This window comes from Meles meles, chromosome 7, assembly GCF_922984935.1.
Source record: "Meles meles chromosome 7, mMelMel3.1 paternal haplotype, whole genome shotgun sequence".
Classification (NCBI taxonomy): Eukaryota; Metazoa; Chordata; class Mammalia; order Carnivora; family Mustelidae; genus Meles; species Meles meles.
Window position 1 is genome coordinate 76,802,674 of NC_060072.1, and position 14,048 is coordinate 76,816,721.

Below are 14,048 nucleotides of genomic sequence, written 5' to 3' on the forward strand. Positions count from 1 at the left end.
AAAATTTCTATTAATATTATCTTTGCTTTACTTCTCATTATATCTCAGAGATTTTTCCTTTATGAATGTTGATGGCATGCTATTTGGTGAATGTTAACAACGTTTGTATCTTTACTGTCCACATTATAAAACTTTCTACTTTGCTTCAAGTAATGCATTTTTCTCTTAATTAGGGTTAGGTTTTATATTTGATCCATCAAGATTTTTTTCTTTCAATAAGTAAACATAGCTTGTTTACATTAAATAATAGGACAAAAATGTTTAGTCTCTATTCTCCTGTACTTTTTCAAAATTTCTACTATCTTCATATAACACAAAATTAAACATTTTAAAATGAGCAACTCAATGACATTTAGCATATTCACAGTGTTGTGCTACTGTGTTGTACTTGTAAATATTCTCTGTAACATATTTTCAAATATATTGTATAGATTTAATAAAATCTCTTACTGTGTTCCCCTTGCTTGGATGGCTGTGTATGTATCTTGGGCTTTTTATTTTTAATATACTATTGCCCTTATACCTAAAACTTTATATAATGTGTTTAATTCTCTGTTTCCTACCATTAGTAGTATCCTGTCCCACTACCCCAAAATACAAAAGTATTTGTAACTTCATTGTAGACAAAGTTGCCCAATCATCTCTTGACTGGATGAGGCTCATTCTTTTAAGAAAGGCGCATAAGAACAATTTTTTACCTGGTTCTTAGATGATCACATGGTTAATCCATAACATACATTACTTGAAAAACAATCCGATTTTTTATAAAATCTTTGGCTCATGCCTTCTTTTCTAGGAAATTTCAAAGGTATTCCTCTACTTGCCTTCATGTTTAATGGCATCATGGAGAAGACTGAAACTGGCCTGGCCCTTTTCTACTATGAGTGACTTTATCTCTCCACCTGACTGCCTGAAGGATGACAGCATTGTCTTTGAAGTGTTACTGTATTCACCAGGACGTGTCTTTGTTAATTATCAGGTCAATTTTTATGGGACATGGTACTTCCAATACGTGATTCATAACCTCTTTTATTTTAGTTATTTTATTTAGTTATGTCTTCAAGTATTTGTTCTTTTCATTCCTTTAGTTAACTTCACTAAGAATCAATTATGAGTACTTTTTAATCTTGCTTGCTGATCTTCGTATCTATTACCTTTCCTCTAATTCTCTTAACTCTTATTATTTTCATTTCATATTGTCTTCTGTCTGTAACTTTTTTTTCTGAAATGCTTATTCTCATTGTAATCCTCAAAATTTATTCTGTATTTTGGGATGGCTTCATTGCTGTTTCTTACTTTTTTTTTTTTCCTGAGTTAACTCCTTTCATCTGCTGTTAAATCTTTTTTTTTTTCTCCTTGAGTACTTACACTTTTGCTTTATACACTGATTTCATAGAGGTGATTCCTTAATTCAGTTTATTTTTTGTATTTTAATCATAAACAAAGTCCTGACAATTGTTTAATCTGTTTCATTAGAACACTTTTTTCTGTTGTGAATTTGTTTCTAGCTGCATGTTTAGAGGAAAACCCCAAATGACAGTGGCTTTAAATAAAGATTTCCTCACTTACATGAAAAAAGATTGGTGGTAACCAGCCTGCAGCTGGTGAGGAGCCACAAAACTATTAGTTACCCAGGGTCCTTCTAACTCAGTGCATCTCATCCTGACCAGAACTTCAACCAGGAGAATGAGAGGAGAAGATAACCATTTTCCTTTTTTTTTAAAAAAATTTATTTATATATTTTTTCAGCAAAACAGTATTCATTGTTTTTGCACAACACCCAGTGCTCCATGCAATACGTGCCCTCCCTACTACCCACCACCTGGTTCCCCCAACCTCCCACCCCTGCCCCTTCAAAACCCTCGGGTTCTTTTTCAGAGTCCATAGTCTCTTATGGTTCACCTCCCCTTCCAATTTCCCTCAACTTCCTTCTCCTCTCCACCTCCCAATGTCCTCCATGTCATTTGTTATGCTCCACAAATAAGTGAAACCATATGATACTTGACTCTCTCTGCTTGACTTACTTCACTCAGCATAATCACTTCCAGTCCCATCCATGTTGCTACAAAAGTTGGGTATTCATCCTTTCTTTCTTTCTTTCTTTTTTTTTATAAACATATAATGTATTTTTATCCCCAGGGGTACTGGTCTGTGAATCCCTAGGTTTACACACTTCACAGCACTCACGATAGCACATACCCTCCCCAATGTCCATAACCCCCTCCCCCTCTCCCAACCCCACCTCCCCCCAGCAACCCCCACTTTGTTTTGTGAGATTAAGAGTCATTTATGGTTTGTCTCCCTCCCAATCCCATCTTGTTTCATTTATTCTTCTCCTATCCCCCAGCCCCCAATGTTGCATCTCCACGTCCTCATATCAGGGAGATCATATGATAGTTGTCTTTCTCCGATTGACTTATTTCACTAAGCATGATACCCTGGGAGCAGAAGGTATATTGGAGAGAATTATTGGAGAGAATTTCCCTAATATGGCAAAGGGAACAAGCATCAAAATCCAGGAGATGCAGAGAACCCCCCTCAAAGTCAACAAGAATAGGTCCATACCCCGTCACCTAATAGTAAAATTCACAAGTCTTAGTGACAAAGAGAAAATCCTGAAAGCAGCCTGGGAAAAGAAGTCTGTAACATACAATGGTAAAAATATTAGATTGGCAGCAGACTTATCCACAGAGACCTGGCAGGCCAGGAAGAGCTGGCATGATATATTCAGAGCACTAAATGAGAAAAACATGTAGCCAAGAATACTCCTTCCAGCTAGGCTATCATTGAAAATAGAAGGAGAGATAAAAAGCTTCCAGGATTCATAACCATTTTCCTTTTAATTAAACATTTAAAAGTCTTGTCTAAGACTTCTGCTGATATCTCTTTCACCAAACTCAGTCAAGGGGCCAAGGGAAATTGGGATATGTAGCCTTTGAGTTGGGTTACCATGTGTTGTTACAAATTAAAATTCTTTTGCTAAAAAAGTAGGAGGGATTAGATTGGGGGGGATAAGGATTTAGGGGCAACCACCACCACAATATCCTATATCTGACATTTTCTTTTCTTGTTCTGCTTCCCTGTCCTCCTCGCCCATTTTCCCTATTATTCTTCTTTTAAGGTCTTTCTTTCTTTCTTTTTTTCTCACTCAGCTATTTTCAGAATTTTCATGTGGGCAATGAGTCATATCCTATGAATATGGTTTATTGAGAATTTTAAGCCATTCTCCTATATAGCCAACAAGGATAAGTAGCCAAGGACTTCTTCCTCTCTAATATGAAGATTCCTTTCTGTTACTCCTGTTCTTGATGTCATTTACTATGGATTTGGGTTTCACACCTCACAGTATGCTTTGCAATTTCAATAGGGATTTTTTTTTTTATTCTTCCTAAAATCTATAACCATCTCCTCCCAATCATGTCTTTTTTCTCCACTTTCTTTCATGTACAGACCTGTTCTATTTCCTTTCTCTTAAACATTATTCCAGCGTATGGAAGGAAAAATGATTTCCCTTTATCCTTCTAGGTCCTTGGCTGAGGTGCCCCTCTCAATAACAGAAGACACATTAACAAAAGGGAAAAAAATAGAAGTATATATAAACTTATCTATATAGTATACTCCTCTATATATGGGAGAGACACAGGAAAACTGAGTAACTGTCCATAATGGCCCCAAACACTCCCTTAAATACTATCTCCAGCTAAAGACAAAAGAAAGATATTGAGGAGGGGGAGAGAGACCAGCTATGTGAGGTTATCATAAAAGCACAGTAAACAAGGATATGGTGTTACATAGATTTAAGTAGGTCTCTTATCCCTTGATAACAGTTTCTAGAGATTTGGACATCCTCCTCTTCCTGGTACAGAGAGGGACACACCCTTACAAATGGTGACTTGACTTGTAAATGTAAATGTCTCTTACAAAAGTGTAACTTTCACTCAGTTTTCAGGGCTTCTCCTGGGTGTAATTTCTTAAAAATAACCAGCTCAAGATTGTCATTATGCTAGAGACGTATTTATGGTGGCAGATTCTACTTCCCTTCATCAACTGTTGGTGAATCCAGAGTCTTAGTGGACTCTTAGTCCCTTCCCCTAAGATAGATTTTTATATTTTTGTTTCACATCTCTTTGTGCTTATGAATAATTTATAGGAAACAATGATAAAATGCTGACATTTTGTCACATATTCATTTTGGAGATCAGAAATACTGCTTTTATAACCCACCCTGCAATGGTTTCATTACAATGATACCAAGCATTTTCTTAGCTTTGACGATGAGTTTGCCTTTATTTATAGTTTTCTGATGTCCTTTTCATTCTTGGTGATTTCCCAACTTGCTGTGGTGACTCTGAACAATGAGATTTGCTAATTCATTCAGCAAATTCGCTTATATATCAGAATCAGATATTTTAATTCCTTGAAAGGGGTTTCTTCTCCATTTGTTGGCTAATTTGGATTTCAAGTTCTGTTTTACAATATTTGTTCTATTCTTTAATTTTTTTCCTATTCTTTCTATTTTAGTCCTATTTCTTTCCTAGGATAAAAAAAAGGCAGAAACAAAATGGGAACAGAGAGGTCCTGCTTTGTCTCTGTGGTCTATTAACAATGTTATCTTTCCCATGCAGCATGCTATCCCTGTCTGTGAAGAAGAAACCCTGATTATATAGCAGGAATCCGGCTTTTCTTTTTTCTTTTTTTTCTTTCTCTGTCTTTTTTTTTTACGTTCTTACATTGTATTCTAAGCACTCACAAATGAAGTGTACATCTTGCAATTGGCTATCTTACTTAAGTGTTTATTCATTTTTAACAAATACTAGATGAATATAATAATTTAATATTTTATATAGATGACTAGACTTCTCTATCACAACATTCATATGCCAGACCTTTAATTACAAATCTGTATTATTCATTCTCTTAATTACACCTCCCACTGTCATCCAGCCTCTAATACACAGAGACTCTGGACTTCAGTGCTTTAAGGCTGTCTCTGAAACTGTATTTCCCGGTGTTAACCATAATTATGCTTCTCTCTGCAATCTAAATTTTAACTCTTGACTAACCCTGTCTGAATCATTCATTTGTATCTTCACAAGTCTACTATGTTGCTTACCTTATGTTGCTAAAATCATCCTTTTCCCTATGATTTGCTTTCCCTCAACACTCCCTAGTTCCATTCATCTTTCTTTATCAAAATTTTAAACTGCAAAACCAAGTCTTTCTTCAAAAAAAGGTTTAGATGGAAGCAAAAATGTGAAATGGCTACTTTTGCCCTGAAGATATTTTCAATACATATTTCAAATAATATTTCCTTATCCATGAGCAGGTTTTGATTTACTCTCTCATCAGAGTTTATGAGAGGGTGAAAGGGACACCTGCCACCCCAAGAAGGAGAGCAAAATAATGTAGAAGTCAGTCCTGACCAGAGCGGAAGAAAAAGGCTGACGCCTCTGGCCAAGTGGTTTGTGACACAATGAGAAGACACAGGCATGAGAGAAAGACCTGGGTCCCATTGCTTTGGCAGATTTCAGCTTAGAGAGGTGCAGGGTGTTCTGTATGTTAGGGAGATGCCCAAGATAGGGTACTTTCCCCTGGAATTGGATGTATGATTCTGGAAGGAAAGGTACTATCTCTACCAGGTAGTTTTCGGTGGAAATGAGGCAACTTCAGGACAGTTAGGCAGAGAGAGTGTCTCTCTTGCCCAGTTGCTTCTTCTTCAGTTCCCTGAAAATCTGCATGCTGATTAAGAGCTAGCTGTCCTGCCAGGGGTCAGTGGGGGAAAGCCCAGGACTATCCACTGAGACAACGGCACTGACCCCCAGCTCAGGGGCTTCATGACATATATGGTGGACCCTCAGAGACATCTTCAGGGCAAAAAGAAGCAAAAGGATGAGGAGTCAGCAGGGTAAGTCCCTGAATTTTGACTGAGACAAAAATATAAAGGCACCACTATTATCTCAACCACAGACTTCAGCAGCCATGCAAAGAGAATGCCCATGTAATAGGATTCTGGACTCAATTCCGTTGTGTGGAGGGAAAGTTCCCTACACATACAAGCAATGGTCTAGCACCAGTTCACCAGTCAAGTATACTAACTTTTTTTTTTCCTTATGTAGGCTTCATGCCAGTATGGAGCCCAACATGGGGCCTGAAATCAGGATCCCGAGATCAACAGCTGAGCTGAGATCAAGAGTTGGACAGTTAACTAACTGAACTATCCAGGCACTCTGTGTATACTACCATTTAACTTAATTCTGACACTATCTATCTGAAGATACTGTCAGATCCCACAGGGTAAAGTGTAAGTCCTACAGGACTGCCCCATACTTCAGATACTAATCTCAAGCCCAGGTTATCAGCTATGTTTCTCACCAATTGACTGTAAATCAGAGGTTTCCAGACTCTTTCCTTGAGTTCCAATAATTTGCTAGAGTAGCTCACAGTACTCAGGAAACACATTCACCCACTGAATTACCAGGTTATTATAAAAGGATATGATAAAGCACACAGATGAACATCCAGATGACTGAGATAAGACAAGGTATGGAGAATGGCTTTAGAGTTCCAGGCTCTCCAAGGGAACAATTATCCCAGAATCTCCCCATATCCACCAATCTAAGAACTCAATGAACTTTGTCCTTTCAGATTTTTAGGGAAATTTCATTACATGAGCATAGTTAATTAAAGCATTGGCTATCAGCAACTGATTCAACCTCTAACCCTTCTTCTCACCCAGGTCAGTGATGTGGGACTGAAAATTCCAACCCTCTAATAACAGGCTTGGTTCTCCTAGTAAAGAGCCCTTATCCTTAGGTGATTCAGGGGCATTCTAAAAGTCACCTAATTAACAAAACAAAAGGCACTTTGGAATTTCTCCAAGGGTTTTAGAAACTAGAAGAGGGGATGACAAACAAATATGTATTTCTTTTTATAAATGACAATATCACACCAGGTAATCAAACAGCCCAAGTATACCTCAGAAGATGCCAGCAAGAGCTCAAGTACATATCAGCACAGAAACAAAGTATCCTCTGAATGCCTTGGTATGGTATATTTCCATCCCCATACAGTGTAATGCCATTTAGGAAATGAACTGGGGAAGACGGGAGCTCTCTATCAGCTGAACAATCAATCCAGAGCGATGATGCTAACCAGAATGTTCATTTATATCATTAGGTCAGACTAAATTCTGAACCTGATTCAACTAATTGTATGTGTGTATGTTTAGTTCTACTTATAAGTTGGCTGTGGCTCATAAGAAATATCAGGGAGGTTTTGGGGGAAACAAAGGAACTACCATTTTTTCTTGCTTTTCTTTTGTTTTGCATTTTTACCTTTTTTTTCTTAATATGGAGGATGGTTTAAATAAGTTTACAACATCTCTAGGAAGATGATTGCAAAGTGTTTTGATTATATCTGTGGTAAGGGGTTAATGTTTCTTTTCATACAGTTTTCCAACAAAATTACTTTCATTTACATTTGCTTTTTAATTTGTATTTATTTTTTAGTTTTTATGAAATATTTTCCAAGAGAGAACACTGAAAAAACATAACAAATACCAACATCTGTGCTTTTCACTCTTGTTTCTATAATTCAACACCAGCAATCCTATATTATACAATCTTCCATCAAGTTATCTTATTTTTTTACCTACTTTATTTGTCAAGTAAGTGCTGTAGTATTTTTGTATTTATTAACTTAAAAGTATCCTAATTAATGAATGTTCTTTTCTTTTTTAATTTTTATTTATTGATTTATTCAGCATAACAGTATTTATTGTTTTTGCACAACACCCAGTGCTCCATGCAATACGTGCCCTCCCTATTACCTATTACCCTATTACCTGGTTCCCTCAACCTCCCACCCCCCGCCCCTTCAAAACCCTCAGGTTCTTTTTCAGAGTCCATAGTCTCTCATGGTTCACCTCCCCTTCCAGTTTCCCTCAACTTCCTTCTCCTCTCCATCTCCCAAAGTTCTCCATGTCATTTGCTATGCTCCACAAAATAAGTGAAACCATATGATACTTGACTCTCTCTGCTTGACTTAATTCACTCAGCATAATCTCTTCCAGTCCCGTCCATGTTGCTACAAAAGTTGGGTATTCATCCTTTCTGATGGAGGCATAATACTCCATAGTATATATGGACCACATCTTCCTTATCCATTCGTCCGTTGAAGGGCATCTTGGTTCTTTCCACAGTTTGGCGACCATGGCCATTGTTACTATAAACATTGAGGTACAGATGGCCCTTCCTTTCACTACATCTGTACCTTTGGGATAAACACCCAGTAGTACAATTGCAGGATCATAGGGAAGCTCTATTTTTAATTTCGTGAGGAATCTCCACACTGTTCTCCAAAGTGGCTGCACCAACTTGCATTCCCACCAACAGTGGAAGAGGGTTCCCCTTTCCCCACATCCTCTCCAACACATCCTTTCCTGTCTTGCTAATTTTGGCCATTCCAACTGGTGTCAGGTGGTATCTCAATGTGGTTTTAATTTGAATCTCCCTGATGGCTAGTGATGATGAACATTTTTTCATGTGTCTGATAGCAATTTGTATGTCTTCATTGGAAAAGTGTCTGTTCATATCTTCTGCCCATTTTTTGATATGATTATCGGTTTTGTGTGTGTTGAGTTTGAGGAGTTCTTTATAGATCCTGGATATCAACCTTTTGTCTATACTGTCATTTGCAAATATCTTCTCCCATTCCATTTGTTGCCTTTTTGTTTTGTTGACTGTTTCCTTTGCTGTGCAGAAGCTTTTGATCTTGATGAAGTCCCAAAAGTTCATTTTCGCTTTTGTTTCCTTTGCCTTTGGAGACATATTTGTGGAGCATAACAAATGACATGGAGGATATTGGGAGATGGAGAGGAGAAGGAATTTGAGGGAAATTGGAAGGGGAGGTGAACTATGAGAGACTATGGACTCTGAAAAAGAACCTGAGGGTTTTGAAGGGGTGGGGTGTGGGAGGTAGGGGAACAAGGTGGTGGGTAATAGGGAGGGCACGTATTGCATGGAGCACTGGGTGTTGGGCAAAAACGATAAACACTGTTACGCTGAAAAAATTAATTAATTAAAAAAAAAAGAAGTTGCTGTGGCTGATATCGAAGAGGTTACTGCCTATATTCTCCTCTAGGATTCTGATGGATTCCTGTCTCACATTGAGGTCTTTTATCCATTACAAGTTTATCTTTGTGTACGGTGTAAAAGAATGGTTGAGTTTCATTCTTCTACATATAGCTGTCCAGTTTTCCCAGCACCATTTATTGAAGAGACTGTCTTTTTTCCACTGTATATTTTTTCCTGTTTTGTCGAAGATTATTTGACCATACAGTTGAGGGTCCATATCTGGGCTCTCTACTCTGTTCCACTGGTCTATGTGTCTGTTTTTATGCCAGTACCACGCTGTCTTGGTGATCACAGCTTTGTAGTAAAGCTTGAAATCAGGTAACGTGATGCTACCAGTTTTGTTTTTGTTTTTCAACATTTCCTTAGCAATTCGGGGTCTCTTCTGATTCCATACAAATTTTAGGATTATTTGCTCCAGCTCTTTGAAAAATACCGGTGGAATTTTGATCGGAATGGCACTAAAAGTATAGATTGCTCTAGGCAGTATAGACATTTTAACAATGTTTATTCTTCCGATCCAAGAACATGGAATGGTCTTCCATCTTTTCATGTCTTCTTCAATTTCTTTCATGAGTGTTCTGTAGTTCCTCGAGTACAGATCCTTTACCTCTTTGGTTAGGTTTATTCCCAGTTATCTTGTGGTTCTTGGTGCTATAGTAAATGGAATCGGTTCTCTAATTTCCCTTTTTGTATTTTCATTGTTAGTGATAAGAAAGCCACTGATTTCTGTACATTGACTTTGTATCCTGCCACGTTACTGAATTGCTGTATGAGTTCTAGTAGTTTGGGGGTGGGGTCCTTTGGGTTTTCCATATAAAGAATCATGTCATCGGCGAAGAGAGAGAGTTTGACTTCTTCATTGCCAATTTGGATACCTTTTATTTTTCTTTGGTGTCTGATTGCTGTTGCTAGGACTTCTAATACTATGTTGAACAAGAGTGGTGAGAGTGGGCATCCTTGTCGTGTTCCTGATCTCAACAGGAAGGCTGCAAGCTTTTTCCCATTGGGATGATATTTGCTGTGGGTCTTTCATAGATAGATTTTATGAAGTTCAGGAATATTCCCTCTATCCCTATACTTTGAAGCGTTTTAATCAGGAACAGATGCTGGATTTTGTCAAATGCTTTTTCTGCATCAATTGAGAGGAACATGTGGTTCTTCTCTCTTCTCTTATTGACTTGTTCTATCACATTTGATTGATTTGCGAATGTTGAACCATCCTTGTAACCCAGGGATGAATCCCACCTGGTCATGGTGGATAATCTTTTTAATGTGCTGTTGGATCCTGTTTGCTAGGATCTTGTTGAGAATCTTAGCATCCATATTCATCAGTGATATTGGTCTGAAATTCTCCTTTTTGGTAGGGTCTTTGCCTGGTTTGGGGATCAAGGTAATGCAGGCTTCATAAAAAGAGTCTGGAAGTTTTCCTTCTGCTTCAATTTTTTGGAACAGCTTCAGGAGAATTGGTGTTATTTCTTCTTTGAAAGTTTGGTAGAATTCCCCATGGAATCCGTCAGGTCCTGGGCTCTTGTTTTTTGGGAGGCTTTTGATTACTGCTTCAATCTCGTTGCTGGATATCAGTCTATTCAGGTTGTCAGTTTCTTCCTGGTTCAGTTTTGGGAGTTTATAGTTTTCCAGGAATGCATCCATTTCATCTAGGTTGCTTAGCTTATGGGCATGTAACTGTTGGCAATAATTTCTGATGATTTTTTCTACTTCCTTGGTGTTAGTTGTGATCTCTCCCTTTTCATTCATAATTTTATTAATTTGGGCTTTCTCTCTTTTCTTTTGGATTAGTGTGGCCAATAGTTTATTGATCTTATTGATTCTTTCAAAAAACCAGCTTCTAGTTTCATTGATATGTTCTACTGTATCTCTGGTTTCTACCTCATTGATCTCTGCTCTAATCTTGATTATTTCCCTTCTTATGTGTGGAGTTGGTTTGATTTGTTATTGATTCTCCAGTTCTTTAAGGTGTAGAGACAGCTGGTGTATTCTAGATTTTTCAATTTTTGTGAGGGAGTCTTGGATGGCTACGTATTTCCCCCTTAGTACCGCCTTTGCTGTATCCCATGGGTTTTGGAGTGAAGTGTCTTCATTCTCATTGGTTTCCATGAATTGTTTAAGTTCTTCTTTGATCTCCTGGTTGATCCAAGCATTCTTAAGCAAGGTGGTCTTTAGCTTCCAGTGTTTGAGTTCCTTCCAAAGTTTTCCTTGTGATTGAGCTCCAGTTTCAAAGCAGTGAATGTTCTTTTAACTTTTAATCTTATATTGGTAGAGCTATTAATTTGGTTAACTCACTGGTTATAATTGCATAAGCTTTGAGTAGTCTAATGCAATCTCATTTTTCTTTATAAGCTGTTACTTTTACAGGTGATTTAACAGAATACCTGTTTGTTCATTTTGACAAGAAATTCTACATTAGATTACTTGAAAAATGCCTATATGTAAAATTTAAAAAGGGGAACTAATCAGTGAGTAGCCATCTCTACTTCTATTCTCAAAACCAGAACAAGATATCATCTTTCTTGCTCAGATCTAGAGTCATTCTAGCTACTGCTTCACCTGATTTTCTAAATCTTCTTTCTATTAAAGAAAAAATAATATTTTTATATATAATATTAATAATATAATATTTATTATAGATATAAATATAAATATATATTATATATTATATATAATATTATATATTATATATAATATTATATATATTAATATATGAGGTAGACTCTACCTTGTCCTGTCTTTTCAAATACCTGAACAAATAATTTATTTCATTCTCATCCTGATGGATTGCATTTGTCTGCCATCTTTATCACTTACCAAGAGCATGCTTAATGATGATGTTATGGTTCTATAATCATAACAAAGCAGGTTTTTAAAAATTTGTTCAAATATTTAATAAGGTCTTATAAATGCCCCCAAAGAATGAAGCAGCTAAAGATCTCACAGACAGACCTCAAGGACACCGCCTTCTCCTCCCGTTGGCATCACCAAAGTCACTTACTTCATGGTTAGGAGTGTGGCTATGGAATCAGATACAGTGGGCTGAAGTCCTGGCCTCACCATCTCCTGATGTAGTGATCTTAGATGAATCCCTTACCCTCTCTAGTGCTCAGTTACTCCATTTTTCATCTTCCCCTTGAAATAACTGTGAATTAATTGAAATAATGTACAGAAAACCTTAGGCATATGCTGTCACATAGTGAGAATGCAGAAATATTAGTTATTATCTGCATAACTTGTGTTTTGAATGCACAGTTGCAGGGGGGAAGTTTCATGAACTTCTGAAGAGTAATTTTACTATGGGGTAAGCCCCAGAACACACCACTCTTTAATGTGGCACATAATAGAAGGCAAAGAGATTTGGGTTGTGACCTTCATTTTAGAAACAACATCATTTTCTTTCATATACTGTTATAGTCACTTTTTTTCATCACAGTAAGAACTCAAAATAGGATCTCTTGGCTTCATGTTTCCTTCTCTTCATACTCGCTATGAGAGCTGATTCTCTTATGCTTTTGGCTAAACATTGTTTTTCCCTTATCCTCACCCTGTCTGTTATAAGCACTTAGTCTCACATAAAATGGCTTGCTGTCACACAGGCCCACCCATATTAGCAGTCTGAACAGCCTCTGTGAAAGGAAGAATGGAAATTGGGGAGATTTTGCAGTCTTTCACATACGTGTTACCAAGGAAACCATCTATGTGTTAGCTTGCAGTCAGGCTGGCTTTTGTTTTATATCTTCAGCTCATATGAGGAAAAGAGAAGGAACTCAAATTTACTAAGGATGCCTCATGAATGAGAGTTAAACTTTAATTTTATATATAAAGATAAATAAATACATACCCCACCAGCACCAGAATGCAAGTAATAGAAGGGAAAAGGACTTTTCAATCCTAACCCAGATTCATTGTTAACCTTGATAAAAATGCATTTGAGATTTCAAGTACAAAAACCAGGTAGTTGACAGAGAGCAGGGACCTCACATTACAGCCAAAAGGAAGTGTGACTGATTTTATTTTCATTTCCAAAGTGAATGTTATCATGAAGATACTGTCAGGTGATAGATGTAAAAGCAGAAGACTGGCTCCTTAGCCTGAATTCATCCCTTAACATCTTGGAGTCTCAATTACCTTGGGTTTAAAATGGGCATGAGGATACATTCTCTGTCTCCTTCAAGTCAGAAAATGAATATGAAATACATTGTAAACTTCTGAATTGCTATTTAAATACATACATGTATGTGGCTTATATAATTTCTCAAGATGTTAGGAAAATACAAAACAAAATCTTAAGAAATAAATTGGGGGGGGTGCTGCAGTGAGATGACTCAGTCGGTTAAGCATCCAACTCTTGATTTCAGCTTGGGTCAGGATCTCACAGTTGTGAGATCAAACCCAACATTAGGTTCTGCCCTCAGAGAGGAGTCTGCTTGAGATTTCCTCTCCCTCTGCCCCTTATTTTCACACACATGTTCTCTTTCAAACAAACAAACACACAAATAAATAAATCTCTCTCTCTCTCTTTTTTTTTTAAGAAAGAAATTGGGTATTTTCATCCATAGTTTAAAAACAAGAAAAAAATAAGTACTAAGGATTTCTAAGGCCAAAGACTTACAACTTTATTTGTAATGAGACTGTAGAGCAGTAAAAAGGGCTTGAAATTACATAAAAGCATGTGTTCAAGTTTTGGTTCTACTGATAAGAAGGTACTTATATGGTCTAGGTATATTAATCAAAAAGTGGAAGAATAATACCAAATTGATTCAGTTCCAGGGAGGTTTAAATATTGTAATACATGGCAAACCACAGACACTGAATGTATGTAGTACAATGGTCAACAAATGGTACCAAGTCAGCAAAACATCTTGAATGTCAATTTAAATTTTAATCTGTGGATTTTTAAAATAC